Here is a 20,632-nt window from a genome sequence, read left to right as displayed (position 1 = left end):
CTTCTTAGCCTCCATAATTTATAACGAGGAAGCTTCAGTGAGAAAAACTGTTGTCACCCTATAAGTAATGGATGAATTTTCTTTAGATGCTATCAATATTTGTTTTTGTCTTTACATTTCAGTAGTTGCATTATGGTGTGTATGATTGTAGATTTCTTTTTTTTTTCTTTTTTTTTTTTTTTGCGGTACGCGGGCCTCTCACTGTTGTGGTCTCTCCCGTTGCGGAGCACAGGCTCCGGACGCGCAGGCTCAGCGGCCATGGCCCACGGGCCCAGCCGCTCCGCGGCATGTGGGATCTTCCCGGACCGGGGCACGAACCCGTGTCCCCTGCATTGGCAGGTGGACTCTCAACCACTGCGCCACCAGGGAAGCCCCTGTAGATTTCATTTTTTAAATCTTTTTTCCTCTCGCTTTTTCACATTGGATAATTTTATTATCTATTTTCTTAATCATCTCCAGTCTGCAACTGAGACTAATGAGTATTTACTTTTGGTTATTACACTTTTCAGTTGTAAAAATCATTATTGGATTCTTCTTTACATCTCCTATTTCTTTGCTGAAATTGTCTTTCTTTCCATTTGTTTCATGAATGCTTACCCTTATTTGTTGGAGCATATTTATAAAAGCTCCTTTATTATTTGTTAGGTATTTCCAACATCTGCTTCATGTTGGTGTCACCGTCTGATATTTATTCCTAGGTAATTTGAGGTTATATCTTGGATGTTGTACATATTTCATTGTGATACCTTGGGTCTTATTTAAATCCTATAGAATGTTATTTTTGTTTTACTGGGCAGTTGGCCCAGTTGAAGTTCAGGTCTCCAGTCCCAACAGGCCTTTAGTGGGTTGTGCCTTGAGGATCAATTTAGTTTTCAAACATTTGCAGAGCTTTTCAATCTACCCTAAGTCTGGTGTTTGCGGGGTAGTCTATTCTGTAGTTTAGCGCTCAACATCTGTGTATGCTGTCTGCAATCACATACACACACGCACATCTCGGGGATGAGCCCAGGAGTTCATACACGGCTCTAAGAGGTCACTTTCCCAAACTCCTCCCTCCTCACAACCTCCTTGGTGTTTCCAGTTCCCACCTTGTTCCTCTGGCCAGTCATCCCATTCTGCCACACATTCCTGCAACTGTACCCACATACTGAGGCAAGCAGGAGAACATAGAAAGAGAAAAAGCAAAGGAATTTTGCCCCACCCTCCTGAGACCACAGCTTCTTTGGTAGGAGAGGAAGTTTCCTTCCCTTGGGCTGTTGGCTGCTGTGGGCTCCACACCAGCTGCTCTGCTGCCACCGTGGGATTGCTGGGGACCAGGACATGAGAGAACAGAGGAGAGAAAAAAGCAAAACAAGCAGTTTTCACTACCATCTCTGAGCCTGAGGTGTTACCTGGCCTCTTTCTCAAGCTAAGACTAGAGAGTGTCCCTGGGGTCTGTCTACATGCACAGCTCAAAGTTACAGGCTGTACTGAGTCCAGGCTGCAGGAATGCAGAGTGTGGCAGAGGGACTCACTCCCTGTAGGTGGTACTTGGGATTCTGACCTTTTCCTCCCCAATCTTCCCACTGCTATTTACTTTTCTGAATCCTCAAACAGCAGGTCCAGGCATTCTGTTCAGGTCCTTCAACACCTTCAGTGGAAGAGATGGAATGGAGTGTGCTTATGCCATCTTACCTGGAACCAGCGCAGTCCCAGCTTGTTTTATTTTCTGATGTTGCTCTGTGATAATGGGATGTAGTGTGTATGTACATATACATGCACACACCCACACACACGCTGACTTCAAGGTTTCAGTCAAGTCTGCTAAAAAACTAACATCTGGTAGGAATGATCTTAGGATGAGTCAAAAAAGATGTCTGTATTCCTTTAGGCAGCTCATGTGAAACATTGTGACATTCCCCAGAACTAAGTCATTTCACTGCCAGAGTTAAAATATAAACCTGAAAATCCCCAGTTGTAAAGTCTATGGCCAAATCTAAGCACACTAGACTCTACAAGTTGTTAGCGAAATAACTGAAAAGTGCCTTTGCTGCAATACAGAGCTGCTTAGATCCAAGTCCAGAGCCTTATTTCCTTTTTACCAATTCAATTCACCAAAACCTTATGGAATGAAAGAACAGTGTCAGACACTCCTTGAATTGGATGTTTCTGACCAGCTAACTTTTTTTAAAAGTTTTTATTCACTTTTTTAAAAACATCTTTATTGGAGTATAATTACTTTACAATGTTGTGTTAGTTTCTGCTGTATAACAAAGTGAATCAGTTATACGTATACATATGTTCCCATATCTTCCCTCTTGCATCTCCCTCCCTCCCACCCTCCCTATCCCACCCCTCTAGGTGGTCACAAAGCACCAAGCTAACTTTGAAGTCCCAACTTTCCATGTGTCAAAGCACTCCTGGGTTGAGAGGTGCCACCCAAGCATTCAACGTTGAAATGTGAGGACAGAGAAAAGGGAGAGAACAGGGCATCACCTGTGTGGAGCGCTCTTTGAAGCTGGTCCAATCAAAGCCTCCTTTTCTCCTCTTGGGCTCAGCTCTTCATTTCCAGCACACCGCATCGACTTTGGTGTAACATAGCGTGTTAAAAGCACCTGTCAACTGAAATCTGGATTTTTTTTCAAATCAGTTTACATCACGTTCAGTTTCCATGACAAGTTTTATAATTAAATTTCAATGACTCCTACCAGGTCAGGTGTGCCTTAAACTCTTTTCACAGATGTGTTTTCACACACACAGGAGCAATGTGATTTTAATGCTTACACCTCTTTGGATGAATGGGTGATGTTTACAAAGGGAATCTCCTGGTTCCCTAATTTGTCAGTATAGGCTAAATGGGAGAAAGAAGAGGAATAATGTGTGAGGATTTGTTTCATTCGTTTGTCAAATATTAACTGGACGTTTAAGTGGTCCCTGGCTCCCCTGGGTACTGAGTCTGCACGTGGTAGATAGTATTCTCATAGACTACAACATAGCTAAGCCAAAATGTAGCATCCTTCATCTTTAATCAAATGAGCTTGACTTCTATGTGAAACTCCCACTCCACCACACTGACATGGAAATCTTAGTCTGAACTCCAAATTAGGAGTTTGGGATTAAAATATACACACTACTATATATAAAATAGATAACCAATAAGGACCCACTGTATAGCGCAGGGAACAATACTCAATATCTTGTAATAACCTATAATGGAAGAGAATGTAAAAAAAGAATATATATATTTATATATATGTATAACTGAATCACTTTATTGTACACCAGAAATGAATACAGCATTGTAAATCAACTGTACTCCAATAAAAATTTTTTAAAAATCAACTATATTTCAATAAAAATATTTTAAAAATTAAAAAAAATAAAAAAAAAATAACTCTCAGTCTGGACAATTTAAGGTACACTCAATCACACTGGGATTCCTCATGATTATTTCAACTAGAAACATACAGAGCTGTGGCCCCCTCCCCACTCCTTGGTGATATCTCAGTTCAGGAGAACTGTTGAAAACATCCTCCCTCCACTCAGCTTGGGCGAATGGTGACAACAGACCTCCATGGCCTACAGTTTGTAGGACCCATGTGCACCTGCCAGGAGCATCCTCTGCCATGACCAGAGATCTTCTTCCACTCTTCCCACTTTTTACCCCAAGGGCAATGTTGAATGTTACTCCACTCCAGCTGGAATTGCAGGAGACAAGGCATCTCCGTCTAAACCCCTCCAGCCACCACGCACACCTGGTGTCGACCTCTACACGGGTCACACTTGAGTCTCTGGGAAAGTGAGGTCCTTGCTCAGGCTTCCCCTGGACACAGGGGAAGACCCTTCCCTTCAGCATCTCCCATAGGGTTTCCAGCCTTACCTGCCTCTCCAGGCTCCTCAGAGACCCGCCAGTGACTGATTCCGTTGATCGACTGTTTCACCTCGAGAATGGCCAGCCTTCAAAACATGTTGCCAGTTACTGTTTAGAACACACACTTTGCACTCTGATCTTTCAAAGTCGCAGGTTTTAGGGACCTCGAACAACTGTCCTTAACTTTAAAACCAACCTCTTGCTTGTTTGTGGCCCTGGCTGTCAAGACTGATAGATATCTTTCGTGAGAGGAGCACGTAATGTAAGAGCGACCCTCTTAGCAAGTTTTAAGTATACAACTCAGTATTATTCACTACAGGGTCTATTGGATAGCAGATCTTCAGAAATAATTCATCCTGCATAACTTGCACTTGTACTCTTTGATTGACACAAACATTTTTAAAAATAAAGGGACAGGAGGCAATTTTTGGAGGTGATGGATAAGTTAATGGCCTTGACTGTGGTGATGGGTTAATGGCTGTATACTTATCTCCAAACTCCTAAAGTTCTACATCAAATATGTACAGTTTTTCTGTACATCAATCATATCTCAACAAAGTGATTTTAAAAAAGAAAAAGACTGAGATATCTGATATGTATTTCCAAAACTTACTGTGAGGGAAAAAAGTGCAATATCAGACTCTGTTTCTGTATATAATCAGCTTCTGAAGCAATAGTTTTAGTGCTAGAAGGGCACTGTCTATTTCTTCAGATGGAAATCCTAAGAATGAAAAGCCATTGACAAATATTTTAAGAAAAGATGGAGACAAATCCTTCAAGAATATCACAGTCCATTGAGGAAGCATGTTAATTAGGGTCAGTTGAACAGTAGCAACAATAGACCTCCCAGATATCAATGGCTTAGGGATGAAAAACAGTTTTTGAAACCAGTAACAGTCCTGGGCTCATGTTCAGATCCATGGGAAGCTCTCCTCAGGGATCCTGGCTGGTGGTCCCTCTGCCAGCCCAGCATGGGGCTTCCAAAGTTTTCCTGACAACACCACTCCCCAGAGGTGGGGGGAGGGTGTTCTGGCCAGAACTGGGAATACCACACATAACCTTCGTTCATATTCCATTGACGGTAGCTCAGTCAGGCCATGGTTTCCATCTGCAAAGGAATCTGGGCACATGGGGCCACTGGGTGCCCGGGAAGGGGAGCACAGGGATGCTGGTGAACATCACTGCCAGGGGGTCCCTTTTTGGTCACCAGATATCCAACTGCCCCTGTCATCACATAGAGAATACACTCCTCCCCCCACCACAGAGACATGGAATGTCCCATTTTGCTCCTTCATCCAGCTCGAAGCCTTGAATGGCTAGAGGATGCTCAGGCCCATTCTTCTGGTCCAGATGTGGCTCCTCTTGGTTCCACATCCTAGAAAGTATGAAGAGAAAAGGCCTCTCTTCTCTCCCTCTGGACACACACACCCAACCTAGGATGGCGGTGCAGGGCGAGGAGACCCACGCACAGTCAGCTCTGACCCACAGCAATGACACACTGACAGGAAGGACGTGCGAGGTCCTCTGAACACAGTGAGCAATGTCATGACTGGACACCAGGTCTGCTCTCCAGGGAGGGTGGGGGGCTCCTCTGTCCATCGTTTCCATGGCCCCTGTTCTCACACACTAGATGGCTCTCTGTGGACCACTGTCCATGGCCACATCCAAGCGCGTCTCCCTGGGGCACCGCACAGCTTTTCCAGCTGAATTCCTACAGGTCCACGTACAGCAGCCCCAAGACCATATAAATGCCTAATGCAGTAAAAGCCTTCTGTAGCCCCAGTGTGTGGCTTCTTTACCAATAACAAGCAGTGGGTTTAGCAATATTGGAAACATCATTTCCACATGCCAATAACCCTACCGAGAGTTCTGTTTTTCCCAGATATCATTTACAAACCTCCATTATTTCTTACTTTCTCTGTCCCCAAATCTTTCTTTCTCTCTCTGTCAATTTAACGGCAGCTTCCTTGAGGCTACTAGGGGGGAAAAGAAGTTTTGCTAAATAGGCAGTATCCTTAATCTGTTCTTTGCTGCCTGGTTTAATTCCTCTGTTTAGCTGGGAAGTCTTAATGGGATTTTGAAGCTCAATGCCTTTTCAATCTTATCTCCTACTGTTCGGGATCCAGAAGTGCTTTTCCAAACCAAACTTGTGGATTCTCTTTCTCTAATTTTTATTTGCAGACTAAATAAGTTATTGCCTGAGTTTATCTCTTTCTTAAAAATCTTTGCTGTAAGTGACAAGGAGTCACCAACACATACTCCTGTTTTGGTCCTTCTCCATACAGGTGCGGGTCTCCATCCTTCCTGAGGGCTATTTATTTCCTTACTGCTTGCTACCCTCATAAAAGCCAAGGCTGCAGCACCTCACCTCCACAAACCAATTTCTGTAATAATTAGGGTAGGTTAGGAAGAAATCAGAAATAGACCCCCACATTTTAATGCCTTAAAAAAACAAGAAAATTATTTCATTTGCTATTAACACATGGACCGGTGCTCAGGATGGCAACTCAACCCTCCTGCACACAGCCCTTCAGGTATCCGGGCAGACAACGGCTTTCAGGGTTGTCTTGCCATTGTTGGAGGAGAAGAAGATCAGGAAAGGGCACGAGGGGTGTTTTTATGGGTCAGGCTGGGCAGTGACATATGTCATTTCCACTGGCCATCCACTGAGTTGGATCAAGTCACACAGTAATAATGTCCAGATCCCAATTCCAATTCATTCAGGGGTGGGTGGGGGAGGGATGGAGTGTGTTTTCACCACCAGGCGAATCTCTGGACACTAACTGGGTGTCCTACAATTCACTAAGTTCTGACACCGTCTACCTGGGGAGCCCACAGGTTAAGGGCTCAGTCCTCCAAGGCTTCTCCCACCCCCTGCAGGCGGCAGTCATAAGCCCAGGTTGACACCTGCACTTCTGACTGTCTGGTTGTCGGCCAGAAATTCCCAAGATGTCCTCCTTGGGTGGGATTAATTCACTAGAGCTCCTCACAGAACTCAGGAAACCCACTTACTCATTAGATCACAGGTTTCATATGAAAGGATATAACTCAGGAACAGCCAGATGGAAGAGGTGCAGAGGTGCACAGGACAAGGTGTGGGGGAAGGATGCTTCCACGCCCTCGCAGGGCCCAACCCTCCCCACAGCTCCATGTGTTCACCAGCCTGGAAGCTCTCTGAACCCTGCCCCTTTGGGTTTTTATGATGGCTTTATTACACAGGTATAATTGATTACATCATTAGCCATTGGTTGATGAACTCAATCTCCAGCCTCTCTCCTCTCCCTGGAGTCAGGGGTTGGGATGGGGGATCTGAAAGTTCCAACCCTCTAATCATATGCTTGGCTCTCCTGGCAACAAGCCCCCACCCTTAGATGAGGTCCAAAAGTCACCTTGTGAATGTAGCAAATGATACTTTTGTTGCTCTCATCACTTAGGAAATTCCAACAGTTTGAGGAGCTTTGTGCCAGAAATGGGGTCAAAGGCCAAACAAACTTCTTATTATAAATGACAAGATCACACATAGCCATGCCTGACAGAAGAGATCCTGAGAAGTGCAGTGTAGTGCATGCCCAAGAAAATGCAGAAATTGATTTTCCCAACAGTTTACAGCTTGTGCTGCAGAGAGGCTGCTACGGAAACAATGAGAAGCTCCTGATACACTGAAGACATGTGCACATGGAGAGGAGAGCACAGCAGGACCAGGACGTCTGGAAAACTTTGGGTGAAAAGTGAGGTCTGGGCTGCTACTTGGGTGATGGGTGAGATGTTGTGGGCAGGTGGGTGGGGAAGAAAATGAGGCAGAGGGAACACGTGGGTTAAAGCAGGGCTTGCAAGACCATGCGTGAGAGAGGTACAATGAGGCTGGAAGGGCTGGGATGTGGGTGGGTGGATGGAGGATGGTGGGGGTCCTCTGGAGGATTTGGGGGAGGGCTAATGTGGATTCCCAGGGACAGCAGTCCGTCAAGCAGATGGTTCTCAACCTGAAACGAAACAGGGTCAAAATTATACCCTATTCCTCATAACTCAGACCCCAGTAACTAAAATTTGGGATAACGTAGTTGGGCTAGGATGAGAGGAAGATGGTACCTGAGTCTTTGGTCCAGTGCTCTTCTGTGAAGGGCTCGATACTTTGTCCTGTTAAAGGGTCAGGCTGCATGTCCCTGCCCAAGACAGGATCTTGACTCCCTGATCACTTCGAATGGTTGGGTTTTGTCAGCAAAGAGGGACTTGAGAGTAGAAACAGTACAAGAAATGGACTTTTAACAACATGATTTTAAAAAACGAAAATGAGATTGACTTAACCAAAACTCTATTGATCAGTGAGACAGATAGGATGGGAAATGTGATGCTTGGAGACATGCTGTTGGGCCAATTGAACAAGTCTGCTATCACCCTTCAAGGCTGCCTGCCTTTCTGGGGTAGGCTGACCCCTTGATCCCCACCCCAGGCTGACCTCAAGACCTCTCCTGGGGTCCCTCAGGGCTCAGGGCTTCAGAGCATCACAGCGCTCCTCCGAATGGACCCTGAAGGTCTTTCTACAGGTCTTCCTCTATCATTAAAGTTCTGACATCAAAAGAAAAAAAAAGAAGAAGAAGAAGAAACAAATATAAGGAAAAGACAAGCATCCTTCCCCAGATAATCCCTCACAGGGAATTATGGTGAGTTTATAATTCATTGAAAATCTTTCCATGTCACAAAGACATCGGGGATCACCCCATCTATCTTTAGAAACAATTCAAAAATGGAATAAAACTTTTTAAAAGAGAGATTATGAGACAACAAGAGAAAACAATGGAAAACAAATTAAAAAACCTTTTAGAAATAATAGCTCTATTAGGAGCAGTAACATTTTGGGAAGCTGACTGCAATCAGATGGGAGATATGTCATAGGGACAAAGACAAAACAATGCATAATTGGTAATTTATAAGAATAAAACAGAAAATGTATACAAACATGTAAAAAAAGACACTTTCCTGAAGAAATGGAGCACTTGAATGTGCTGATCAAAACACGGGAAGGGGGAAGGGTAAGCTGGCATGAAGTGAGAGAGTTGCACTGACATATATACATTACTAAATGTAAAATAGATAGCTAGCGGGAAGCAGCCGCATCGCATGGGGGAGATCAGCTCAGCACTTTGGGACCACCTAGAGGGGTGGGATAGGGAGAGTGGGAGGGAGACACAAGATGGAGGGAGGGGATATGGGGATATATGTATACATACAGCTGATTCACTTTGTTATACGGCGGAAACTAACACAACATTGTAAAGCAATTATATTCCAATAAAGATGTTAAAATTAAAGTTAACTAACAATTATAAAGATAAGAAAGAAACATTAAAAAAAAAACAGGATGTCACAGCCTGAGGGGAAAATGATAGCAGAAGATCAGTGCTGAACCCGTGCCTCAAAGGAGACGCGAGTGTCCTGGGCATCACTTGGAGGTCTCTGAGTAGGTGGAGGGGTCAGGCTGGCCACAGATGTCCTCAAAGCAACCACTAAGGAAAAATTAAAAAGAGTAGGACAGTATCTACAAAGTTCTGAAGGAAAGAGGCAAGCAGTCCTTCTAATAAAAAGATAAGAGATAAACATTCCATGTGCAAAAATCCAGAAACAACAAGACCCCAAAACTTTTCCTGGGAAAAAAAAAATCCAACTCACCAAGAGATGAATCTAAATAAACACAAATGGAGACTCCAGAGGTGAACTGAGGATGAACCTTGGAACTATTAAGTGTTAAACTAAATCAAAATAACTGTGGGAGCTGTGGACTGGATTCCAACCAGGAGAGATGGTTATCAGTACAAACAAAATAAAATAATTGAATGATAGAAATATGGGCGAAGTGCGACTGTGCTCATTCTTTTACTTTGATGGCAGAGAGTAATTACTACCATATAAATTTCAAACCCATACTTAAAAATACACAATGGTTGTTTTTCAACAAGGGTGTTCTTTCAATGGGGGAAAGAACGGTCTTTTCAACAGATGGTGCTGAGACTACTGGACAGCCACAGGCAAGAATAAAGTTGAACCTCTAATTCACACTGTATACAAACATTAACTAAAAATGAATCATAGACCTAAATGTAAGAGCTCAAATTATAAAATTATTAGAGGAAAACATAAGTGTAAATCTTTGTGATCTTTGCTTAGGGAATGGTTTCTTGGATATGACTCCAAAAGCATAAGCAATGAAACAAAAAAATAAGTAAATTGTACTTTACCAAAATTAAAAACTTTTATACTTCAAATAATACTGTCAGGAAAGCAAAAATATCCTTAGAATGGGAGAAAATATTTGCGAATTATATATCTGATAATGGATTTGTATCCAAAATAGATAAAGAACTATTACAACTCCTATATATACTATTTTAAAATAGTCAAAGGGTGTAAATAGACATTTCTTTAATGAAGATATACAAATAGCCAATAAGCACAGGAAAAGATAATAAATATCATTAGATATTAGGGAAATGCAAATCAAAACCACAGTGAGATAACACTTCATACCCACAAGGAAGGCTATTATTAAAAGGATAAACATTAACAAGGGTTGGTGAAGATGTAGAGAAATAGGAACCCTCCTGTATTATGAGCAGGAATATAAAATGGTGCAGACACTGCAAAACAGTTTGGCTGTTTCTCAAAATATTAAATGTAAAATTACCATGTGATCCAGCAATTCCCCCCACCTCTCTCTCTCTCTCTCTCTCTAATATATATATATATATATATATATATATATATATATATATATATATATATATACACACACACACACACATATATATATATATATATATATATATATATCCATCCAAGAGGAATGAAAACACATGTCCACATGAAAACTTGTACACAAATGTTCACAACAGAATTATTCATAATGACAAAAGGTGAAAATATCCCAAGCTTCCATCAACTGATGAGTGGTTAAACAAAATGTGGTGTATTCATACAATGGATATTATTTGGCCATAAAAATAATGAAGTACTGATACAAGTTGGCTGAACCTTGAAAATATTACCCTAAGTAAAAGAAGCCAGTCACAAAAGACCACATATTTGTATGATTTCATTTATATGAAATGTCCTGAACAAGCATATCTGTACAGACAGAAAATACATTTGTGGTCATCAGGAGCTGGGGCTGGAGGAAATGGAGGATGAAACGGAGTTACTAGGTGCAGGGTTCTCTCTGAGGTGATGGGAATGTCCTAAAATTAGATGATGAAGTCTGCTGCTTTGTGGATATAGTAAAACCATTGATTTGTACACTCTAAATGAATGCTTTTTATGGCATGTCAATTATATCTCAATTTAAGCTGTGATAAAATACACAATAACTCTAATATCCTAACACATTTAGTAGTCATTTTATACTAAAATATGTACATATTTTTGAAACGAACTCTCATGAATAAATCTTTTTTAAAAAAAACATCTTTATTGGAGTATAATTGCTTTACAATGATGTGTTAGTTTCTGCTGTATAACAAAGTGAATCAGTTATACATATACATATGTCCCCATATCTCTTCCCTCTTGCATCTCTCTGCCTCCCACCCTCCCTATCCCACCCCTGTAGGTGGTCACAAAGCACTGAGCTGATCTCCTTGTGCTATGCAGCTGCTTCCCACTAGCTATCTACCTTACGTTTGGTAGTGTATATATGTCCATGCCACTCTCTCGCTTTGTCCCAGCTTACCCTTCCCCCTCCCCATATCCTCAAGTCCATTCTCTACTAGGTCTATGTCTTTATTCCCGTCTTGCACCTAGGTTCTTCATGAGTTTTTTTTTTTTTTAGATTCCATATATATGTGTTAGCATACAGTATTTATTTTTCTCTTTCTGACTTACTTCACTCTGTATGACAGACTCTATTGAGTTATTTGTAATAAATCTTTTTTGAAATTTTAAATTTTCATTAACTGAACTTCCCTTCCATTAATTCATATCTAATATGTATACTGCTTACTGTATGCCCAGCACTATTTGAAGTACCTCCATATATTAATATTAATTATTTTACTTCCCACAACCATGAGGAATATACTATTATTATCTCCATTTTACAGAGGAGGAAACTTGGGAAGACTTACTTGTTCATCTGGAGGTAAGTGGTAGCAGCAGAATCTGAGCACAGTCTGTCTTATTCCAAGCCTGTACTCTTAACCCTGACTCCACACTTCTTCTCCAAGTAAAATATGCCTTTTAATAAAAACTGATGGGTCAGAGCCATTTTCATTTCATGAGCCCATTTCATCTGGCTTATGCATTTACCTGCCAGTCTATCAATGCATCCTTCCATCTATATATATTCATAGAGATAAGTCTAGAATAACCTTCTCCAAATATTATCTGTGGTTATTTCTGAGTTCTGAGAATTGTGGAATCTTTATTTTTTCTTCTGTCAGCTCTGAGCCACTTGATGCACTTATAGTAAGCTTGTGTCATTTTTACAATAAATTTTTAAAATCATTGTCCTTTTAAGATGGAGAGACCAGTGGAAAGATGGGCAGACATAAAAACAGATATGTGGATGGATGAATATTAGACATATAAGATAGATATAGGTAGATAGATTAGGTAGATAATAGAGTTAGAGACAGGTAGATGGATAGATAGATCTAAATAGAAAGATTAGATAGATAGATAATAGAGATAGAGATCAATTGATTGATTTATAGATAGGTAGATAATAGATAATATATAGATAGATAGATAATAGATAGATAGCCAGATAGATAGATAGATAGATAGATAGATAGATAGAGAAGGAGGGAGGTGAGATACCATTAGAAGCAGATGGATTCGGACCCAATCACAGATCTCCGGACTCAGAACCTGGGTTGAGAATCAGATGCTTCAGAGCCCTCCTGGATGAGTCCAGCCCAGTGGGTCAGCTGATCACTATTTGGGAACCACTGATGTATCAGATCGTGCAGGGGACTGGGTGTCTGGAGACCTGGGTGTTGGTTTTAAGTCCACATCTAGTGCTCTATAAGGATAAGACACCTCCTCAATGAGCTTCAGTTCTGGGACCCTCATCAACCATTGTGTGCTGGAAATTAGGCTTCTTGTCAATTTATGAGTCTTCCCTGCTTCAGGGAGGGGTGTGACAACTACAACTGTATGTGACAGATGTTCTAAATTCTTAATCTCTGTTTTTCTCTCTAGCTTTGTTTTTAATGACTCTTTCATTAGTGCTTTATTTCTGAACAACCCCAAGCACTTCACTTCCATTGCTTCATTGATGACATCATACTCTCCATCAATTTCCCCATCATTTCTCTTGACAGTTGATGACAGCATTTCCTTCTGTAGTTGTGTAAGTTTATTTAGTTTAATTTTTTTTTTTTTTTTTGCGGTACGCGGGCCTCTCACTGTTGTGGCCTCTCCCATTGCAGAGCACAGGCTCCAGACGCGCAGGCTCAGTGGCCATGGCTCACGGGCTCAGCCGCTCCACGGCATGTGGGATCCTCCTGGACCGGGGCACGAACCTGCGTCCCCTGCATTGGCAGGTGGACTCTCAACCACTGCTCCACCAGGGAAGCCCCAATTTAGTTTAATTTTTATTTTACATTAGACTATAGTTGATTTACAATGTTGTGTTAGTTTCATGTGTAAAGCAAAGTGATTCAGCTATACATATATCTATTCTTTTTCAAATTATTTTCCCTTTTAGATTATTACAGAATACTGAGTAGAGTTCCCTGTGCTATACAGTAGGTCCTTGTTGGTTGTCTATTTTATATATAGTAGTGTATATATGTTAATCCCAAACTCCCAATTTATCCCTCCCCCCGCCACCTTTCCCTTTTGGTAACCATAAGTTTGTTTCCTAACTCTGTGAGTCTGTTTCTGTTTTGTAAATAAGTTCATTTGTATCATTTTGATAAGATTCCACATATAATCGATATCATATTATATTTGACTTACTTCACTTAGTATGATAATCTCCAGGTCCATCCATGTTGCTGCAAATGGCATTATTTCATTCTTTTTAATGGCTGAGTAATATTCCATTGTCTATATGTACCATATCTTCTTTATTCATTCATCTGTTGATGGACACTTAGGTTGCTTCCATGGCTTGGCTATTGTAAAGAGTGCTGCAGTGAACATTGGGGTGCATGTATACTTTTGAACCATGGTTTTCTCCGGATATATGCCCAGGAGTGGGGCTGCAGGATCATATGGTAGCTCTGGTTTTAGTTTTTTAAGGAACCTCCATACTGTTCTCCACAGTGGCTGTATCAATTTACATTCCCACCAATACTGTAGGAGGGTTCCCTTTTCTCCACACCCTCTCCAGCATTTATTGTTGGTAGAGTTTTTGATGATGGCCATTCTGACTGGTGTGAGGTGATATGTAAGGCAGCTCAGTGCCAAAAAAAAAAAAAAAAACAACCCAATCAAAAAATGGGCAGAAGACCTAAATAGACATTTCTCCAAAGAAGACATATGAATGGCCAAGAGGCACATGAAAATATGCTCAACATCACTAATTATTAGAGGAATGTAGTTATGTACGTTTAGTTTCATTTGCTTCACTTTGTAGATTCACACCCTCCCTCCAAGAACCCCAGCCTTTCCAGTAAATCTTTCACTTATGTATTTACCCATCCATTCACTTATTCATTTTTCATTAATTCCAGGTACATCATGGGCCAGTCGTGATTCTAGATGCTGGGGACTGGAAGTACCCATCAGAACACAATTCCTGGTTGCATGAGTGAACACAAGATGCTGTGAATGGGGGTCTTAGCAGTGGCAAAATAAACCGGGGGTCCTTAACACATCCATTCCATGGGCTTAGTGTGCCCGTGGAAACCTACAGTGGTTTCCAAGAACCTCAGAGTCCAGCTGGTGGTAGAGATGAAGTTAACAAGCATGGAAGGAAAACAAACTTACTTTTGCTCATTCATTCATTCATTCATTTACCAGTTGGCTGGTGAGCGGAGCTAAGCTCAGTGTCAGGAAGACAGAGCTAGGCAAGCACATCCCTGCTCTGTAGGAGCTCAGGGGCCATCTCTGGAGGCTGACCTGACAACCATCACACAAACTGGAGAGGGAGGAGGGATTACCTGAATCCACTGGGTCAGGGTCAGGGTTAGGGTTAGGTTTAGACAGATAACCAGGTGTTCAAGGAGTCATCATGAAAAGGATATTTCATGGAACAGAAACAGCATGTGTGAAAGCATGGAGGTCTGGGATTGCCGGGCAACCTGGCATTATAAACAGGTCAACAAAATGTGGGTAGGTGGACCCTGAGGCTGGGAGGGTGCAGGGTTGACTTTGCACAGAGGAGTGGTAAGAACCTGAAGCCACGGCCAGAGCAGGTGCAGGACCTCACACGGGGCACCCTTGAGGTCAGATGTCCTTGTCTTCGTGGAGGCGTGTCAGGCAGAGAGACCAGACGGCAACTGTTGGCAATACTCCTGGTGACAGAGCCGGCACTCACAATGGCCTTGGGAGTGGGGAAGAGGGAAGGACATGGCCCAGAAGATGGGAGGTAGGATGTGCCGGACGAGGTAGCTGAATGAGAAAGCAGGCCCCAGGGTTTCTGAATTCCCATTTGCGAGCACAGATGGGTGATGATTCCACAAACTGAACTGGGGGAAGCAGGAGGCAGGCAGTCATGGGGTGGGGTGGTGGGACACCAGGAATGAGGAGCCATAGACCTCAACGTAGGTCAAACGTCTATAAGAAATTGAGCATAAATTGCTAGGTATGCAAAGCAGGAAGACACAGACATCAGCTGAGGGTCAGCAAAGCAGCCGCGGTGGAGGGAGATCCGTCTTCTGACTTGTAGTCTTTAGAAAATGTCACAGCACTTTGAAGCTCAGCAGCAGCTCTGACCATGCCTCTCACAGCAAGAACCCTGGGTGCTAATTTTTGGCAAGATCATGTCTAAGAGATATTCTCCTGGATTTGGGGCTCTGCTTTTTTTGTTTTAATTAACTCTTTCCTCACCAAAAAAAAAACCCCACAGTGCTAAAACCTAAAAACCTGAAATCAACATCCTTGTACTAACAATCTTTTGCCGTTCAAAATATCAAATGAGATAATACATAAAGTGGGCTATACCTGGAACACACTCAGTTATCACCCCCTTCCTCCCACCCTGGGTCAGGAAGGTGATTTAATAGAAAGTGCATTTCTTTCTAGATGCCCTGGGCTTCATCCTGAGGGGCTGGAGCATACCTGGGCCCGATTGCATCCAGCCTCAGCTCTGCATCACCCCTCCTCGGCATCCTGGCTCCAAACGCCCACATTTCATCCTTGCAGTTGCAGTGTTATGGCAGAAATAACCATATTCTTGAAAAAGCACCGCGTTCAGCCATAAAGCCAGATAAATACGAGATTAAATTAAAAGTTGAGTGCTTGGTTTGGTCTTTACGGCTAATTTACGTGCCCAGCCTCCCCTGCCCTTTGTAGCGTGGGGGCCATAATAGACGCCTCTCTCTGAAGGCACCCATTCCCGTTTGATTTCGCTCGCCGAGTCATCGGCAGGGCCCCGGCCTGGACACCTTGACGGATGGCAGAACCATCGCCCAGGCCCCGTGCACGGCGGCGCCATCTAACTCAGCCGTAAAGATGCCTTCCGCCAGGTCCAAGTTCAGCCTCTTCTTAAATTAAGCAACTACGGGAAAGAGATATTCTGTGACTTGGAAACTTTACTGTTATAGATCTTCACGGGCCTGCCTCACTCATGGCCGATGCCAGGACTCCGAGGCCCAGCGTTGTGGCGTCACAAGAGATGCGTGTGTGGTTACACCAGCCTCCCAAGGCCATGGGGGCTCTGGTCTCCTCCCAAGAGTGGCAGGTAGTCCTAAATCAACCCCTTCTGCCATCTTGCATGATCTAGGGCTCTCTGAACACTTAGAAGGTTATTCTATATTACTGACTTGTTTCCACACTTCAAGCCTACTTTGAGGGTAGGTTTTCCAGATGTGCTTCCTTTAAGTTACAAAAACAAGTAATAACAACAATGAAAACAGCCCACAGTTGTTTGCAGGCACCACACACCTGCCAGAAACCGCTCTGTTCTCTGTCTCCTTTACTCCCCCAGACACGCTGTGGGCAATTGGTCCAGGGGTTCACATAGAGCTGACTTGCTCAGTCTTGCCAGGTGGTGGCAATGGCTTTTGCACCCCAGCTCTCTGATTCCAAACTTGGCACTTCTTTTTTTTAACTTCAAATTGCTGTATAACATAGACACACAAAAAGTGCACACAGTGTAAGGGACCCCCCTCTAAGAATTTTCATAAACAGACCACCCAGGTCAACAACATCCTGATCAAAGAAACAGAAAATTGACAACATGTGAGAAGCAACCCTTTGGCCCTTCCAGGAGCTGCCCCTACAAGGGCATCCATTGTCCTGACTTCTGACTCAGCACATGCCCTGTTTCTGAGTTTTATACAGTGTGAGGATGCAGGACATGCTTTGTTAGTCTGGCTGGCTTCACTCAGGGCTACCCGTGCAGATTTGTCTGTGTTGTTGCCCTTGGGGCCTGGCTGTAGGTTGTCGATTCTCACTGCTGTGCTGTACCCCATTGTACGACTACATCATGTCTACTGAGGGTGAGAGTGTGAGTGGTTTCCAGGTTTTATAATTGTCAAGAGCGCTGCTAAGAACATGTGGGTCCATGTTTCATGGTGGAGACATGGACACATTTCTGGTGAGTGTATATACAAGAGGGAGGCCGCCAGGTGATTGGAATGTGGGTGCAGCTGTAGTAGATGCGACCCAAGACTTTCCAAGGTGGTGCCCGATTACATGTGCGCCCTCAACCACTGCTCAACACCCACTCCTAAGTTCCAGACCATCACACCCAACCAGGAGCTCTCCCAACGCCCCCTACCCCCAGCTCCATCTCCTGACTCTTGAATTTGAACACTTCCCCATACAAAAAGGAAACAGGGTGCAGACTCCGGGAAAGCCAGGACATGACAGATACCACTCATCCTGCATGTCGGGTCCTCCCTGGGTCCCCTTTCCTCTCTGTGTGTGACTCTGACATTTAAATGAGGTCGCATTCCCTGAGCAGAGGCAAGAAAGTAGAAAGGCAGGACTTGGAAACAGAAAAGTGCCACGCCCATTCTGAGACCTGCCAGGGGGACAATTCAAATCCTTTAGCAGAGCCCCCCAAACCCCGTGGCAGAGAACAGCACACACAAACGATTTCCCACAGGTCTGAGCCATCCGGTCCTGGTTTGGCCTTTCAGGGGTCTCTGCCCCACATGTTCCCCATCCTCCAGGGGGGCCTGCAGCCCAGGATGCTCTCATGACAGAGCGGAGGACCAAGGGCAGGCAGGTCCAGTTGGAAGCATCCTTCAAGGTCTGGAGGCCACGACTGAGGAAGTCCTGTTGGCCGCTGCAGGTGTCCACCTGCTTGGTCTGACCCCAGGGGAAGCATGGAGAGTGACTGGCAGACAGCGTGGGTACAGGGTGGGTGGGGGACAGAATCGGGGTCATTTTCTGAATATACCACAAACCCTCAACTGGGAGGAAGGCAGGGGAACCTCTGTCCTCTTTTCCTGAGGGAGCTGTGGCTGGAAGGGCACTTTGCTGAGTGTGGAGTGAAGTAGAAAGAGGGGAGATTATTATTATAAGGGGATGTGGGATAAGTGTGCAGGAGGCAAGCAGGGGTCGCCTGGCTGAGACGAGCGATGCCCCACAGGAGATGGAGATTCAGGCCGGGCAGGGAGCCGAGGGAGGGCATGTGGGAAGAAGCCAGTGCCGTACAGGACTCCCCTCACCACAAGCATCCTTCTGTGACCCAGGATGCCGAGCAGGTGGAGGGAAACGCATCTCCCATTAAAAATCACACACCTTCCTGGACTGCATTTCTACACTGTGTTTCATCCCCCACATCAAAGTTACTGGCTCGCCCTCTCTCTCTGATGGGGTTCAAATGGGGAACATGTCATATCACCGTTTCCTTTCACATCTGACTATGGGAGTGGAGTGTAGAGGTTGCCGGGCCTGAGAGCAAACAGGCCTCCCCTCTGCCCACCTGCTCCCAAGGCTGTGCATCTGTGGGTGTCTGAGGGCAAATTCAAAGGCCAGCCAAGATCTCAGCAAATGGTGACAGAGTACCAGGAACCTGCACATCTATGTCAGCTTGTTAGGACTTCAGCAAGGCAACCTGGGGAGATGTTTCACTTCCCACAACTTTCTTGGGAGAGAAGGGATGCTGTGTGGTGCTGTGTCATCATGCCCGAGGCCTGTGGACTGTGGGGCTCTGCCAATGCTCAGGGTGGAGCTGGACCCACCCTCATCCGGCCCGGCCTCACTCCCAGAAAGAAGCAGGGGAAGGGGCTGTGCACTTGTGGGACCTCCTGGTACCTGTTTCTACTGGAGACGGTAACCTTTGTGTAAAAGCAAATACCTCTTTGATCTGGCTTGATCGGTCCCCTTTGCAAAGATGAGTCAGCAGTGGCCTGAGAGGGTGAATTACCTGAAGGAGGGGATGTGGCTGGAGTGGAAGCAGGGCTGTGACCCCATCCCGGCAGATGGCTCATCTTTCAGCAAAGGTGAAAGTGGTGGTGTGGGGTCACGGTCAACATTGTCTAACATCCCTGTACTTTTGGAGGAGGGAAGAGACGCTGCTTAACTTTGGACTTTACTAAGCCTAAGGGTGGTATAATGTTAAGAATAACCATTGCATTTAAAAAAAATAAAATATATAACTTTTATTTTTTTATTTTTATTGTTTTTTTTTGTTGTTGTTGTTGTTGTTGTTGTTTGGTGGTACGCGGGCCTCTCACTGTTGTGGCCTCTCCCGTTGTGGAGCACAGGCTCCAGACGCACAGGCTCAGCGGCCATGGCTCACGGGCCCAGCCGCTCCGCGGCATGTGGGATCTTCCCGGACGGGAGCACGAACCCGTGTCCCCTGCATCGGCAGGCGGACTCTCAACCACTGGGCCACCAGGGAAGCCCATTTTTATTGTTTTTAATTTCTTTGTTTTGATGTGGACAATTTTCAAAGTCTTTATTGAATTTGTTACAACACTGCTTCTGTTTTATGCTTTGGTTCCTTGGCTGTGTGGCATGTGGGATCCTAGTTCCCCAACCAGGGATCGAACCCACACCCCCTGCACTGGAAGGCAAAGTCTTAATCAGTGGACCAGCAGGGAAGTCCCTGTATAACTTTTAAATTGTAAACAAAAAGGAAGGAAATGAGACAATTCAATAAAACCAACACAGAGAAAAGAGAAGATAAAATTAAGAAACTAAAGAAAACCATGGCAAACAGAAAGCATAGACTAAAAAGATAGACATGAATTCCAATAGTTCAATCATTTAAATTCATGCAAAAGGGTTGAACTCACAATATAAAATCCTAAGTAAAAAAACACACCCCAAAGCAGGCATCCACGTATGCTGTTCACAAGTGCCTGAAATGCACCTGAGACACTAAAAGGTCTACAGTGCGGACACAGAAATAAACCACTCCAGGCCAAACATAAAAATGAAAAATAAATCCCAGAATGAGCTAGAGTAACTATATTGATATCATATAAAACAAACCTTAAGGCTAAAACCATTATTATGAATAAAGAAGGCTGCTTGACAATGATTGAAGGACCAATTCAGGAGAATAAAACAATAAACCTGAATCACTATGCACTTCATAATATAGCCTTGAAATAGTTACAGGGGACCTGCGTGGAGTTACAGGAAATTCTGAAACACGCACACGCCCCATCATGGTTGATTTGAATGCACCACTAGCTAGGTAACAGATCAAGCAGACTG

This window comes from Mesoplodon bidens, assembly GCF_964165515.1.
Source record: "Mesoplodon bidens genome assembly, chromosome: 11".
Classification (NCBI taxonomy): domain Eukaryota; kingdom Metazoa; phylum Chordata; class Mammalia; order Artiodactyla; family Ziphiidae; genus Mesoplodon; species Mesoplodon bidens.
Note: the sequence above shows the minus strand (reverse complement) of the source record.